A 16,019-nucleotide genomic window follows, 5' to 3' on the forward strand; every position below is an offset into this window, starting at 1 on the left:
ACAGAAATTCTGATATATTGTGTTAGGTACATGTAGCTGTGTCCCGAGTTTTACATTTTTATACTCTATTTTTAGCATGTATTTCAGATTACAGACTTTAAACAATGACAGCACATTCCTAGGTTAAGGAACAGTGATGACCTGGGGGTGGGTCTGTGCAGTTGAGAGGAGGTATTGCAGAGCTCCCTGAGCACCTGGAGCTGTGCACCATTAAGTCTTCACACTGCTGCAGTGGCTTTGTGGTTGGATATATTCTGTACTCATCAAAACCTCTGCTTTTGGTTTTAGTACAAGCAGAGCCGTTTCAAATTTCTGCATCCCTGATGTATAAGACATAGACTTAACATTCACAGTGATGTTTACTTACTTGTCAGGTTCTTCCAGCTGTGCCAAAAATCACAACATTATGTATTCATTCATTATAACAATATGATGGTCTGATTAAGAAGGTCTGTTGGCTTCCCTACAAAATAATAAAAAAAAAACAGTTAAAGAACAAACAAACAAACAAAAAAAAAACCAACCAAACAAAAAAAAAAAACACAATTAAATAAATCGTACTTTCTTTCTCTGAAGCAGAATATGAGAATTATGAAATGACTCTTTCAGGCTTGGCAGATTTGGAGTCCACAAGGAATTTTCCTCTGTCAAATTAGTAGGGATGTTTTCTGTTGTTACCTTGTAGTGTGGCAAGATCTATGCTGCAGAATCATTTGGCAATTTATCTAACTATGAATGTGAAAAACAGCAGTTTCAAGGACTGAGTCCAGGTTATGTTTTATCTTTTGTCTCCATATGTGGTGATTCTTTTGGTCTCTTCTGCTCCTTTCTTCTGGTTCTTATTTGAGAACTTGGAAAGAATGAATGGATCAAATCTGAATTCAATGTAACGTCACAACCCTGAATTTTAGGAGATGAAACATTCAGTTGTTTAAAGAATTAGTGGATAAAGGAGTGGAATTTTTCCTCTCAATTCCCATGTATGAAATCAGCCAAGGAAGGCAGGAGACCAGCATGGCTGAGTAAAGACCTCTTGGAGGTCTAAAGGGTAAGAAGGAAATGCACAGGATCCAGGGATATGTATCCTGGGAAGAATATAGGGTTATTTCCTGGGTGTGTAGGGATGGGATGAGAAAAGTCAAGGGACAGTCTGAGTTGAATTTAGTGAGTAACGTGAAGAATAACAAGATGGGATTCTACAGGTATGATGGTCAGATAATGATTAAAGCTCTCCATCCTCTTGTTCCCCAGTCTATACATATATCCAGGGTTGTCCTTTCCCAGAACAGAATGTGTCCCCTACTCTTGTTTAATTTCATTTGACTGGTGATCGTCCAGCACTCTACGTTGTCAAGATCTCTCTGCAAGAGAAGAACAGGTTTGAAACCACCTGATGAACCTGAACATATGCAAGTCCACGGCATCTGACCAGATGCAACCAAGGGTCCTGAGGGAACTGGCAGATGTAGATCCTACTCCACAGGGTATTTGAAATGTTATGGCAGTCAGGCAAAGTCCCCAGTGACTGGAAAAAATATCACACCCATTTTTAAAAGGGTAATAAGGAGGACCCTGAGAGCTACAGACCAGTCAGCCTCACCTAAGTGCCCAGTAAGATCACAGAACAGATCCTCCTGGAAGTTATGTTGAAATATATGAAAGACAGAGAGGTGATTAGAGACAGCCAACGTCTTCATCAAGAACAAATTGTGCCTGACTAATCTAGTGGCCTTCTTTGATGGAGTGACTGCATCAGTAGATGGGGAAAGAGAACTGATATCATCTTCCTGGACTTCTGTAAAACCTTCAATACAGTGCCTCACAATATTCTTGCCTGTAAATTGGAGAGAGATGGATTTGAAAGGTGGACCATTAGATGGATGAGGAATTGGCTGGATGATCACATCCAAAGAGTTACAGTCAATGGCTCAGTGTCCAAATGGAGAAATGTGATGAGTGGTGTCCTTCAAGCGTCTGTATTGGGACCAGTACTGTTTAATATCTTTATTAATGACTTAGACTGTGTGATTGAGTGCACCCTCATCAAGTCTGTGGATGACACCAAGCTGAGGGATGCAGTTGATATATTAGAGGGAAGGAACACCATCCAGAGGGACCTTGACTGGCTTGATAAGCGGGCACATATGAACATCATGAATTTGAACAAGGCCAAGTGCAAGGTCCTGCATCTCAGTCAGGGCAGTCACCAGTTGATGCAGACCACGTGATGAATAGATTGAGAGCAGCCCTAGGGAGTAGGTCTTGAGGGTACTGATGGGTGAAAAATTGGATATGAATTGGAAATCATAGAATGGTTTGGGTTGGAAGGGATCTTAAATGTGTTCTTGCAGCCCAGAAAGCCAATCATATCCAGAGCTGAATACAAAGAAGCACGGCCAGCTGGTCAAGAGAGGTGATTATTGCCCCTCCACCATATTCTCATGAAACTGCCCCTGGAGTACTGCATTCAGGTTTGGAGCACCCAGCTCAAAAAGGATATGGACCTGTCAGAGCATGTCCAGAGTAGGGCCACAAAAATGGTCAGAGGGCTGGAATAGCTTTCCTATGAAGAAAGGCTGAGAGAGTAGAGGTTCTTCAGCCTGGAGAAAAGAAGCTTCCAGGGAGACCATACTGCATCCTTTCAATATGTAAAGGGCACTTATAAGAAACACGGAGAAAGAATTTTTACCAGAGCCTGTAGTGACAGGACAAGGAGCAACAATTTTAAATTGAAAGAGGGTAGATTTAGATTGGAAATAAGAAATAACTTTTTATTATGTTGAGGGTGGTGGGACACTGGCACAGGTTGCCCAGAGAAGTTGTGGATTCCCTGTCCCTGGAGGTGCTCAAGGCCAGGTTGGATGGGTCTTTGAGCAACATGCTCTACTGAAGGATGTCCCTGACTGTGGCAGGGGGGTTGGACTATATGATCTTTAAAGGTCCCTTCCCACTGAAACCATTCTATGGTTCAATGATTCACCTCAAAATTTGTGGACTGTGAACGTTATACCCAGGACAATATATAGTACAACAGAAAAGGGCCTTGAAACTGCAGTTTAAATTCATGTCTGCCTGTGGTCCTAAATCACCTGATATAGTTGTCCTACTCTGAGGTAAAGCCATTCCAGGGAATGTAAATAAACTCTTAGGCCAAACAAATAGTACAGAAGTGTAACAATATTTCTACTCCTCTCAATTTATTACTTTAAAAAAAAAGGTATTTATTTTACTTCAAAATTTTTCTAATACTAAGAGGCTATAAGTGCTGTTAGTGTATCACAGGCTGAAGGTTCAAAAAAGCTCTCCCTTGACAGTGATGTCTCCCTGAAAGTGATGTCTTTGCAATAATTCACCTTTGAAGGAATTGAACTATCAAAAGCACCAAGATAAGCTGTAGAAATGCATAGGCTTGCATAAGTGGGAGTAAATGGAATTTTGAATTCAGAACCTCTAGCATCTATAGAGATAATATAATTTTAATCTACCTTTTGTATAGAAAACAAAATTACAGTGAAACATGTAAGCACCTGTATAGTAAAGAAGATGTGATTAACTTTGAGATGCATGAAAAAAAGAAATTTTAATTTAAGCATATCCAAACAGTAAAATTAAAATTCATAGTTCAATAAATAATAAAGAATATTAAAATATATCATTGTTGGTGGGTTTGTGCATGTTTATGCATGAATATATATTTTTTTCTCTGTCTTTGTATCGCTGCTTTGTCTTTGGGTCTTTGTAATATTTGTATCTCCTAATGTTCTAATAGCAGTGTGATCACAGATGTCCATGTGATGTCCAGGATATTAATCTGTAAAGGGTAACTGCCAGTAGTTAAGTCTACTACCTCCAAGTAACAGTAACAATGTCCTCACTCATAAAAGTAATGTCTGATCTACACTGCCAAAAAAAGTCTCTTTTAGCTGGAGAGGAAATAAGGAAATCAGGAATATACACAGAATGGGATACTATATCTTGAAAAGCAGTGTTGGAAGACAATTTGGGTTTACAGTGGACAAGCAACTAAACATATGCTGGTGTTATACAGCAGGGAGCTGGCATATCCTTTGATGCATAAACGGGTCTGGGGGGCAATAAATGGGAGCAGGAAAGTGATTTTAATTCTTATACACAGTATTGGTGAGCCTGGTACAGGAGTACCATGCACTGCTCTGGTATCAACATTTTTAAAAGGATGCTAGAACGGTGGCACAGAAAAGAACTGTAAAATGCCCTACAGAGACTGCACATCTCTGAGAGATAATTTCATTATAATGTATAAGTATCTTCAGGGGAAAAATACAGAACACTGAACCAATGGCTGGGAGCTGCAGACAGACAAGTTAAAATTAAAATGAGACAATATTCTTAAAAGTGAGATTGATTAACCATTGGAACAAAGGAAGCACTTGAAGTCTTATTGTACTGCAGTCTTCAAATGAAGGCTGGAAGTCCTTCTGAAAGTCAAATGTAACTTACAAGACTCACAGAGAAATAACTGTCAGACTCTGAATGGTTTGTTAAATACAGTATGCCAGAGCCACCACAGCATTTGCTCTCTTCTATTCTTTAACTCTATAATGTGAAGCCCTGTGTTTCACTGAGAACTCCCTTCAGATGGTTTGATTTCCGGGCCACATCTCAAAATCCTCCTGACATTAGATAGGGAGTTCAGAAGCATTCCACTCACATTCTCCTCTGAAAATGACATTTCTCTTTGATTAATCTTGTTGATTTCAGAATATCCTTTGTACTGCGGAACATTTCTTGCAGTCCCTCATGGCTGAGTATTAGTGATGTCTAGTTCATATAATATGATATAAAGTTTTTCTTCGTCAGTATGTCCCTCACAGATAGATGAAATCTTAATTACCTAGAAGTGAAAACTAATTGTTCAAAGTCGGTATATGTCCAGCTTTGTCTAATTCTAATGAACACCTGTTAGACTGTGGTGGAACACTGTGATGGAAAGCCCCATTTCATAAGCAAAATATTTTAATGTTATGCTTAAAGTTACTTCATCTATCCTGCACAAATAAGAGTTATAGCTGAAAAGAAAACCTGTTTGTTACTAGCTAATGGTAGACGCTGAGCAGAGATCATAGTTCATGATAATTCTTCCATTTTGTAAAACCAGCTTTTCTATTTTTATTAGCAAAGGAGAGCATTAAGTGTTCATTTTTGGACCGTTTTTCCTTTAAAAATGTGTAAAACGTTTGATGACTTTACTGAGCTGTTGATACAACACATCATGGGGGAAAAATAAGCAGTTGTCAATGGTTGATTGAACTGGAATGCTTGAAAAATAATGATGGATGGCAAATACAGTTATAGTTGAAAGTGCTCATCACTTCAGAGTTATCAGCAATGGCAAATAAATATTACTAGCACCTATAGCTTTTGTAGGAGAGAATGGACAGAAAGCTATTTCTCTAGGCAAATATTTAACAATAGGATGTTTCCAATACATTAAGTACTTCCAGTTTTTGTACCTTTTAGTTTTCTTGTACTTTGCGAAAATTGAATCAGATCCTGTTCTCTTTCTGTTCCAAGTCTCCTATAAGGTGGAATAAAAATAAAAAAAAGAGAAAGAAATACAAACCTTGTGCAAGTTAGTGGACAAAGCATGCTTTTTAAGTTGATACTATTCTTGTTTCAACTGTTTTATATGCAATGTTTAAAATATTGTTTTGTGAATTCCTGGTTCTCTTAATTTTATTTTCAAAGTCTTATTTTAAAGTTCAGACTTATTGCTACTATACCATTTAAAGTATTGTGCATTTCATTAAATTACTTGGCACACCCTTTATTCACTGAAGGTACCATTGGGCTATGTTATAGAAAGTGACCTCGCAGCTGTATTTTCAAAACACAAAGATTTGTAATTTAACTTCAAAACCCCACTTGACATGAATAGGAAACATAACTAGTTGGTCCCCCAGCTTGCTATTTAAAAATAGATGCATACTTCCCTAAATGTTTTTAAGGAAAAGACCAGTAGATGGATGGTACTGTGGGATTAGATCATACACTTCAGTATATGAAACAAAGATCAGAGGAAAATCAGTTATGGTAACAGGAAAGTGGAGTTTGGGTTATTTCTTCCTTTCCCAAGACCACACTTCTTTACCTGTTGTCACACAAGTGAAGTGATTCAACAAAATTAATGTGTTGCTCTGTGGCACTAAAGGCAGAAGAGATAAAGGCAGAAGCTGACTTAAGTGATGCTGGGGTCTTCCATGTTCCATTCTACCTCTTGAAGAGACTAAAACTGGGAGATGAGTGGTTGGAAAGCTGCCTGGCAGAGAAGGACCTGGGAGTATTGGTTGATAGTCAGTTGAATATGAGCCAGCAGTGTGCTCAGGTGGTCAAGAAGGCCAACAGCATCCTGGCTTGTATAAGAAACAGTGTGGCCAGCAGGGCTAGGGAAGTGATTGTCCCCCTGTACTCAGCTCTGGTGAGGCCGCACCTCGAGTACTGTGTTCAGTTTTGGGGCCCTCACTACAAGAAGGACATGGAGGTGCTCGAGCGAGTCCAGAGAAGGGCGACGAAGCTGGTGAGGGGTCTAGAGAACAAGTCTTATGAGGAGCGGCTGAGGGAGCTGGGTTTGTTCAGCCTGGAGAAGAGGAGGCTCAGGGGTGACCTTATTGTACTCTACAGGTAACTTAAAGGGGAGGCTGTAGCGAGGTGGGGATTGATCTGTTCTCCCACGTGCCTGGTGACAGGACAAGGGGGAATGGACTAAAGTTGCACCAGGGAAGGTTTAGGTTGGATATTAGGAAAAACTTCTTTACCAAAAGGGTTGTTAGGCATTGGAATGTGCTGCCTGGGGAAGTGGTGGAGTCACCATCCTTGGATGTCTTTAAAAGACGTTTAGATGTTGAGCTTAGTGATATGGTTTAGTTAATGTTAGGTCAGAGGCTGGACTGGGTGATCTTGGAGGTTTCTTCCAACCTAGATGATTCTGTGATTCTGTAAAATCTTGATTTGAAAGATCATGAGCTTGCGAATGCACCTGTCAATATTCCTTGTTTCCAGCAAATTGATTAGAAGCACTGGGAAGACAAAAGGTAAGAACAGCTTCTGTGCTTTCCTTAGTGCAATATCTATTTTCTTGATTCCCAAATGAAGCCGTTACAGAAAATTTCATAAATTAAATTTAAATGTATTCTGTTGTGTAATATGAAATTAACTTATTCTCAGAAAACCACAAATCACATAAGTCAGTCTGTTTAATTAGATTCATTCCATAATGTTTTAAGATATTTTCCAAATGAGGAGCAACTAGAATTTTCAGTCCTTAAAAATGCTAAAGAAACTGCTACTAAAGTATATATGCATTCATTTCTTAGATATTGAGGAGCTGCTGCCATTTCATGGTCAATGCTAGGTCTGTTCTGCTAATAATTTTAAAGCCAATTATCATCTTGAGAATTATTTGGTCTATTACACCATCTCTGAAATAAAGATGAGTTGTGCTGGCTTGTGTCAGATATGGTCCCAAGGAGAAGAATGACTGAATGCAATTTATCCCAACTCACCCTCCATCTGCTTGCTTTGAACACTTGGGGCCTTTCAGTTTCATGTTTCTCTTGACCAGGGACTGTTAACTCCATTGAAGTACCCTGGTTTCCACAAATGGATGACAAAATGAGAAGATCAAACTCATTTTATTTTATGATCCAAGCCTGGATTTGAGTTTAGGTCTCAAGGAAGACAAGGACATAAAGTGAATATTCTCTTTCATTCTATTGTTCAGTTGCTTTTTGTTTTAGCTTAGCTGTCCTGTGTCTTACTTGTAGATTTATGTTATAGATTTAGGTCACTTCCAGAGTTTTACATCTGGAAATAAAATTTTGCTATAAAGCGGCAGCAGTCACAGGAAAGCCTATTTTAATGTCACAACATAAAAGCTGCATATATTATTTTAGATTCAGAGATAAAATGAAGGCTGGTGTTGTGAATCTGTTACAGTAAAAGAGCAAATCAAGAAGTTGCAGCTCGTTCTGGTGTCATATGAAACAACAATATATGCAACTCAGCTGGGGGTTTTCCTTTCAATTTCCAGGTAGCTTTTCCATCTCAATGTAAGTTGAGAATTCAGGGCATTCTTTACTTATGTCTGACTTCAGTCCAACCCAAGTGGTTAAAGGCATTGTAAGAATACGGAGAACAGAGTATTCATTTATTCATTCATTCCTGGAATACTTTTATTAAACTAATGTTCAGGCACCACTAAGGAATATGCTTCAGCCCTTTTCCCATTCTTATTGAGATTTTTCTATATTAAATAGACTTACCCATCATATTCAAGTTAGTGTGAAGGGGGATTCACCTTAATAGATGAACAGCTGAGTCTCAAAGATATGACATTGAAAATGGAAAGATTCCTTGCTAAACTTGTTAATTTATCTAAAAAATGAAATATTCATGTTGTGATTTATTGATAAATATTTCACTATATGTCCTGAGCAATACTAATTTTATGCATTCTAGTCATTATTAGACTGACCATAAGCAACTCCTTAAAAAATGTTTATGAAAGCTTTAGTAGATAAACATGAAACAGTACCATGTAAAAGAAGAATCACCGATACTAGTGGTGTGGGATATACATTCTGTCTTCTGTGTTCCTCAACTGATGTGCTTACAGGAGGGATTTTCTTCAAAGGTTTTATTGCAGCTATAGCCGAAAGCACCTACACTCTGCACAGCTGTGTAGTGTGATCTAAGAAATGAGTTTATATTGTGGAGTGAAATGTATTAAATGATTCCCTCAGGTTTGTGGCTTTCTTTGACTCCGTATTTAAACAAAACAAAACAGTCCCCTCTGTAGCCAGCCCCCCATTTTACTATGAATAGTTTTTAACTGCCACGGAACAAGCCTAATTTCATCCAGTCCCACTTTTAGCTGTGTTACCTCAGAAAACAAAATGTCCCTGAATTCTCCTATTTCCTGCTTCATACCTCATAGTTTAAATAAAGAAACAGAGAAGCCTTGCCTCAGTTCCTAAACTGGGGCCTCTGGATTTATATTATGACAGCTGAGATTGTAATGCAACAGAAGATCATCCAGAGGTATAAATAGACCTGTCATTTTAAACTAAGGTGAAGGTGTTATGTGCTGGTACAACAACGCAATTCAATAATTAAAATGATTATAGAACAGGTGGCATTCAACAGCATGTAAAATCCTGTACATCAATCATTCAGGAAAGAGAATCAATTAAACCACTTAGTGAAAGTGTAAGATAGCATATTAAAGTTTCAAATATATGGTCTTGAGGCTGTATCCCTCTCACAGTCTTCTTGGTAGCAAATTTAAAAAGAGGTAGCTGAGATATGATTTACACAAGATTCACAATGAACCTTGGGGCTTTATAGAGAGATCAGCAATCCCAAATACTTTGTGAACCATGTTTGTTACAGTGATATCTAAATGATTTTTTATTTCTCCAAATAACAACTGAAAAGTTTGGCATCTAAACATGATGTCCTTAATTTATATTACAAAAGGATTTTGTTTGACTGCTCATCTGGACCTAACAAAAAAATTAGAATCTCTCACATATTTGAAATAAGGCAGAAAACTGGAATTGGTGGTATTTCCTGGTTTCAGCCATATTTAAATAAGCTTTTCTTTTTGTATGTTAGGTCTTCTGCTTCAGCTGTGATCAGAAAGAACATAGGAAAGAAAACCAAACAAGGTAAACTAATTTTAAATCTTAAGAAAGACTATGTTTGAAATTCAAATGGAAATGCGTATCTGCTTTTACAGTTGGAAGATTGGTGCACTCATTTTTTTTTTTTCTCTGTTATTTAGATTGCAATCCTATAAGTCTTTCTACACTGAATTACACTGAATGGTGCCCCACATAAAGACCAAGATTCACCACCGTCAGTTCCTGAAATGCAAGAACCAGACACTCATGATGTTACTAGAGCCCATGCAGTTCTTAATTTCGACCTAACTTCACCCATTCTCCCTGTCCATTTTTTTCCTTCCCCAGCTGTTTACAGCCATTCAATAAGTGTTTCATAACTTCAGTATTAGTAGGCATAATAAGTACAAAATGACTAGCAGAGTACCAATAATGTAATTGCAAAGAATGTTAATGGCTTCTGTATCAATAGCACTCCAGCATATTTTTAATGGCGTTGAGGACGACAGTACTGGTAGTATCTGAGAAGCCATCTTTCATTTGACAAGCAGTCTTACTCTATAATGTCTGCCTTGGCGATCAGCTCTCCCCGTGTAAGGGACAGCAGGGGCCATGCTCAAATTACATGTCTGAGTACAAGAGGTAAACGGGTCAGGGCCACTACAGACCCAGTTTCAGAGAACTTAGTCTCCTTGACTTTAATCCTACAAAGTCCACGTTTCATGTGTACTGAATCATTTTTTCTCTGTGTCTTTATAGCACATTTTGTGTGCAATGCAGCCATGCCCGGTGCTTTTGGCTCTTCACTCTGCACTGTAGGAGCTTCCATACATCAGCAAGGCAGCACACTGCACCCAGCTGACTGAGTGTCAGCTTCACGCCACAGTAGCCAGCGGCAGCCTGTGACCTTCGATTCTTTGCTAATACTACTTGACATCTTCTGTGCTTGCAAGCTAGAGTGCAAAGAAAATAAATAAATAAGGATAAATTGCAGTGTTAAAGCACATTGCTAAGAACAAATAAACAATGATTGCTCCTTTAAGTTATAGATTTACTTTTTTTCTCTGATCTTCTGTTTAAACATGGAAATTAGTATACTGAATGCTATTCTGCAAGGGAACTGCTCTTCTTTTTAATAAATATTCTGGGAATAGTTTTGTACATTTAGCAAGCTTGAAGTCCCCAGGTTATAAATCATCAATGTTCCATATGGCACAGGCACTTTTTGAACTGTGTACCCACTGGAAAAATCTGTATATTGTTTTTTTGAATGCTTTTCCCTTGCCCCTTGTATTTATAAATCATATTGTCACCTGCATAAGCTGTTTATTTTCCAAATTTTTGTCTGTCTGTAGTCAGGGGAAGGAGGAGGGGAGTAGTGTGGGGGGAGGAACAACAACGAATACCATGTCCTTTCCAATAGCTATGCTATTTAAGCTTGTACAAGTGATGGAAGGCTTACAGTGTATTAGAGTTTCAGCTCTGTTTTCAGATTGTCTGTATTGAATGTTTTTCCTTAAAACAAGTGCAAAGAGCATTTGATCTCCTACCTAAAAATAGCAGCTTTTAATGGAAAGTATGAGATGCTGAACCTACAATGGAGAATGTTGGAAGCAGCTGGGGCTGTGCTGGCCTGCATGCAGCCACAGAGGATGCTGTCAATAGCACCATGGTGATTTGGTCTGCTCCCAGGTGAGTAGGCAGTTATGATAGTCATGACCCCTACCAGTTTTAAGGTTTCCTTCGAGAAATGACCTCCAGGATGCCCTATAGTGGAAAGTTTTTCAATAATACTTCTAAAAAATAAAAGTTTGCATTGATTATTATTTTAATTCAACAGCTTTACATTTAATAAAATGCTCAGACTGCAGATTAATGCTTGACATAATTATTATTTCTCTGTGCCTTGAAAATGATATATAGATTGAAAAGGTCGATTCCACCATAGTTTATGCTGGCAGCTCAATATATGCATCACTGAGGTACCATGCAGCTATTTCAGCATTACTCATATAGAGAAGCTTGCTATACCTTAAGTGCTCCCTTCAGCTTCCCTGCTGCACTAGAAACCTCTGCTTTCTTGCTGCATGAGTTACAGCAACTCTCATTTTAGCCTTTTACTCCTGTTGTCATGTATAACATACTCCACTTCTGGAAGTTGCCCAGAGTCTCATCTTAATGATTTTATTACCTCTCATTCCAGGGAGTTGAAGCATATAAAAGATATATGCTATTTCAATGGTAAATAGCAACACAAAATATGTATCTTATTATACTATTCAGAGATTCCTCAGGCAGGGAGACTGTCAGCTTGATGCAAGTCATAGACATTGTAGTGTTCTGTAGTATATATAGACATCAAAATCATGTTGAGATCCAGCTTCAGATTACTTTGCTGAGCACCCAGAATGCTGGCAGATGCCTTTCATCCTTCTCCCATTGATTTTGCAGACTGAGCATGTGCATTTGAACCCACTTACTTCTTAGCAACTTCCTAACATCAGTAGCAAATGATTATTTGCATGGGCAGTCTCATTAAAGCTAATAGTACTGCCACTGCTGCCACAAGTAAGAGTTAGAGCTTTGTAGTCCAGTCTTAAACTGACAAAGGGAGTGTAAGGCGAGATACATAAAAGCATATGGCCTGAAACAGTGCTGGGAGTAGGTTACCAACTGATTCCATGAATTAATGAACCCTCCCCCATCTTAAAAAAATCCACAGTAATTGAAAAAAATCCTCTGAATTCCACAATAAAACCAGATTACAAAGACTCAACATCAGCAGGGAAAAGTCAGACATTGATCCATGAATCTAACTGTAGTGCTTGGATTATCAAGGTGGGAATGGTCATGTGAAAGCCACCATCTTATATTTATTTTACTGTAAAAAATAAACACTGCAGTAGCAGAAGATGGTGCCTGAAAGACAGGAATCCTGGAAGCTCAGGAGGGAATCTTTGTGTTGCGAGAAAAAAAAAAAAGGCATAACAGGCAGCAAAAATAAAAGGTAGAAGTAAATAATTCACTGTTTTCCTAAAGGAGAATAAAGGCTGAGATGGAGAACATTTGTTTCTTGGAAAGAGAAAAAAAATCTATAATGAAATTAACACACATGAAAAGGTGTACATCTTGTTTTAAGGAAAAGAGCAAAAAATCTGAGCTCATATGCTCCAAATGATATATAAAAAGTCTTATATTGTATATAACATTTATAAGATGGTCTAAAAACAAGCATCTCTTATTTCTGGGCCACCATAAATCACTTAGAGATTGTCACTACATTTTTTCAGTATATGCTGTCTTACTAATGGCATATGTACTAGAAAAAAAAGTGTGTGGGGGGTATTTGGGGTAGGGAGGGTGGCGGGAGGGAGTTCCTGAACATTTTCTGGAAAGAGACCATCCCATGAACTTAAATGGATTGGAACTAATGACCTAAACCACAAAGCAATATTGAACGTTTTCCTACCCAGCTTGTATTTACGCTGCCATATTGTGTCCCTAAGCCAACAGGAATGGATTTTGCTTTTTTGCTTTTCACAAACATATTATCTGTAGGCAAACACAGGGACTCTGACAGTGACTGGTTCCTGTCCACAATCGTGTTGCTTTATTGTTACAGGGGATTATTTCAGTGAAGAAGCCAGAACTAAATTCAGTAACCCATAACTGGTAATCTTTCAATAGTTTCTAATCTAACCAAGAGCAGCAATGTGGCTGAAGGGCTATAGGGTTACTGGAGGCCACTTGCACTTGCTCTGTGTACTTGGCACTCAGCTTCTACTGCAGCTAATGAAAGTCAACCAGTGGCTAGGAAGACCAGGACTCAGAAGGCTTTTTACCTGCTCTTCTGATCTCAGCAAGCTCCAGAGTATGCCTGTGGCTTTACTTAATCCTTAGCTTAATTTTTCAGCTAGTGATGATATGTGGATTCTTGACTTTATGGCTCCTCTTCTCTAGCTTCTCACTGAGCCCAGTGGCAGCTAGATGTTGAATTACCTAGCATGGGGTTCTCTATTGATAACATTCTTTAAAGAAGAGAAACAATAATTGATAAGTGATGTACTGTAAATATGTATGTAAATAAGAACATGATAGCACTCTACAATGCCGCATTCATACTGTTGTGTGATTCCCTTGTGTGATTCAAATTCCCTCTCATATGAGCTAAAATAAATAACATTTATTGAGAAATGCTTGATTATTTGCTTCAAGAAAGACTGGAAAGTGAAAATGACTTGAGATAAAAGTAAAAATTGTCCAATCTTCTCCTTGATACAGAATAAAATAATAGGGAAATAACTGTGCTGTTTAGTTACTGTACTTACAGATATTGGTTTGTCTTCTGTCATCTGGGATTTCATATATGGTTTCAAAGTAGAATTTTCATTAAGTCATATGCAATGCAATTTCTGCAATTATTGCAGATTCTGTACTCATGTGCCTTTTATCAGCACTCTTTCACTTTTATTTTTATTATTATATTTTTTTTTTCTAGATGATTGAATTACATTTAGTATAAAAGAAAGAAAGAAGAGGATTCTCTTGCTCTTATGGAGAAAACATGGAGATTTGTGCACCTGGCAATTTTAATGCAAAGGTCGCCTATTGAACTGAGGTCCAGTATTATTCATTTGCAACATAGAGCTTTACCTTGCTTAAAATGATATACTAATACTGTGGTACTGTAAGTTATAGCTAATGTCTATATCAATAATTTGGAGGATGAAGTCTCTGTGACAGTTCACCTACTTCCTTCCCTGAAATACGATGTGAATATTATGTGCAATTGTTTAAGTTAATCTGACCCCAACTGATTGAGATTAGCTGGCACTGATTTACAAATAGCAGGAGAAATCATACTTACAGTACACCCTTGTGCTTGTGTGATATAGCCTTCCTCCTGTATCAGAGAATAGGTTCTTCTTTTTATTAAACAGTTTCTCTTGTGGGTAGGAAATTACTCTCTGCAGAACACCATCACAGCTGTGAGTCTATCTGCAGTTGATAGACGTCTGCTCTTCCAGATAAATAGCTAGGCCTGAATAGCCCTTTTGTGTTCAAAAACTCTTCTGGGTGGAATATGGAATGGATTTTGAACAGGAAAGGAAAGTATTTCAGGCCAGATGGTTTATCTGATGGAGCCATATTCTGACAGAAGGAAAGAGTGGTATTGTGTAGTTTAGTGGTTATGTCAGGGAGAGAAGAAAGCCCCTCTGCTAAGTTAATGGAGATCCGTGATTGTGCTGGACTCAAGGGTAATATGACAGTTCCTAATAGTATGTAATGGGAAATTGCTAATGTGGTATTATAAAGTTTTCATGCTGTTTCACTCTTTCAGCATTTCCTGAGTGGAAAGAATGGCCAAGGTCCATATTCTTGCAAGTAATTCCTTATTAATCGAAGGCTGTATCTATATACGTGCAATCTGGATTTGGTTGATAGTATGTTTTCCTGCTTCTTTATGAGATATGTCTCATTTATACAAAATCCTGGAGAGAAGATTCCTTTTAAATTGTAGTGGTAGAAAGTGTTGATTCATTCCATGGAAAAGATTGAAACTGAGATTATCAGCTGAGAATAGAGTGCATCTAACTTGTCACAAAATGCAACCATTTATAATGGATCAGGGATCAGCAACTTATCAAAGAGCAAAACTATATAAAGACCAGTGGTAGATGCTAGATAAAAGGGCTGAAAAAGACACAACATCTAGGATGATGTAGCACTGAAAGGCAGCAGCAGCTCACTCCTATTGTGATCACATTTCCTGCTACCTGGGCCTGTCAGAAAGGCTGATACATTGTCTATAAGGCATCTGTGGGTTCTGAGGGTCAGTGTCTTCTGGTCCTCACTGAGTTTTCTCTTTAACCATTTTCATGTCTAAGTTGAGAAAGAAAAATGCAGTCTGTTATGCTTCCCTCAGAAGGTTGCCAATTTTTGCATCAGAGAGTGGTCCTTGAGAAATCAGGATCTAGTTGGTGTTTTGGTGTTGATAGTTGATATGTTGGTGTTTTATTAGTGGAGAAAATGAATGTGAATCTGAAGATGATATGCATGAATACATGAATAACAGATTTCATTACAGCATAATAAAAGAAGCTTGATGAGAGGAGCTTTTCAGATTGTGTTTGGAATATGTCTGCTGAGTACCCAGGAAAGGGATTTATTTATGCTATATTTAGACAGTTTATGGGAGTTTTAATTAATTTCTTCAACTTTAAACACCATCTATAATCTTGAAGGATGAAGTCATTTGAGAACATTGTATGACAAATACTATGGTGGCACTCATGAAGAAAAATAATTTCAGTGTCTCCTTTCAGTGCCTTACATCTAAGCATGTAAGCCATATTC

General features: G+C 38.0%; 1 long non-coding RNA gene across 4 annotated transcripts in view; it reads left to right on the forward strand.

Annotated features, from left to right (window-relative positions):
- Nucleotides 1-13,811, forward strand: part of LOC106019880 (uncharacterized) — a 187,607-nt gene extending 173,796 nt beyond the window's left edge. For all 4 annotated transcript variants that reach the window (XR_011808448.1, XR_011808449.1, XR_011808447.1 and 1 more), the window contains 2 exons: nucleotides 9,655-9,707; nucleotides 9,824-13,811. This is a non-coding gene — a long non-coding RNA (uncharacterized lncRNA). The remainder of the gene's footprint in view (nucleotides 1-9,654; nucleotides 9,708-9,823) is intronic.
- Nucleotides 13,812-16,019: the final 2,208 nt, after the last annotated feature.

The sequence above is a fragment of the Anas platyrhynchos genome, chromosome 3, assembly GCF_047663525.1.
Source record: "Anas platyrhynchos isolate ZD024472 breed Pekin duck chromosome 3, IASCAAS_PekinDuck_T2T, whole genome shotgun sequence".
Classification (NCBI taxonomy): domain Eukaryota; kingdom Metazoa; phylum Chordata; class Aves; order Anseriformes; family Anatidae; genus Anas; species Anas platyrhynchos.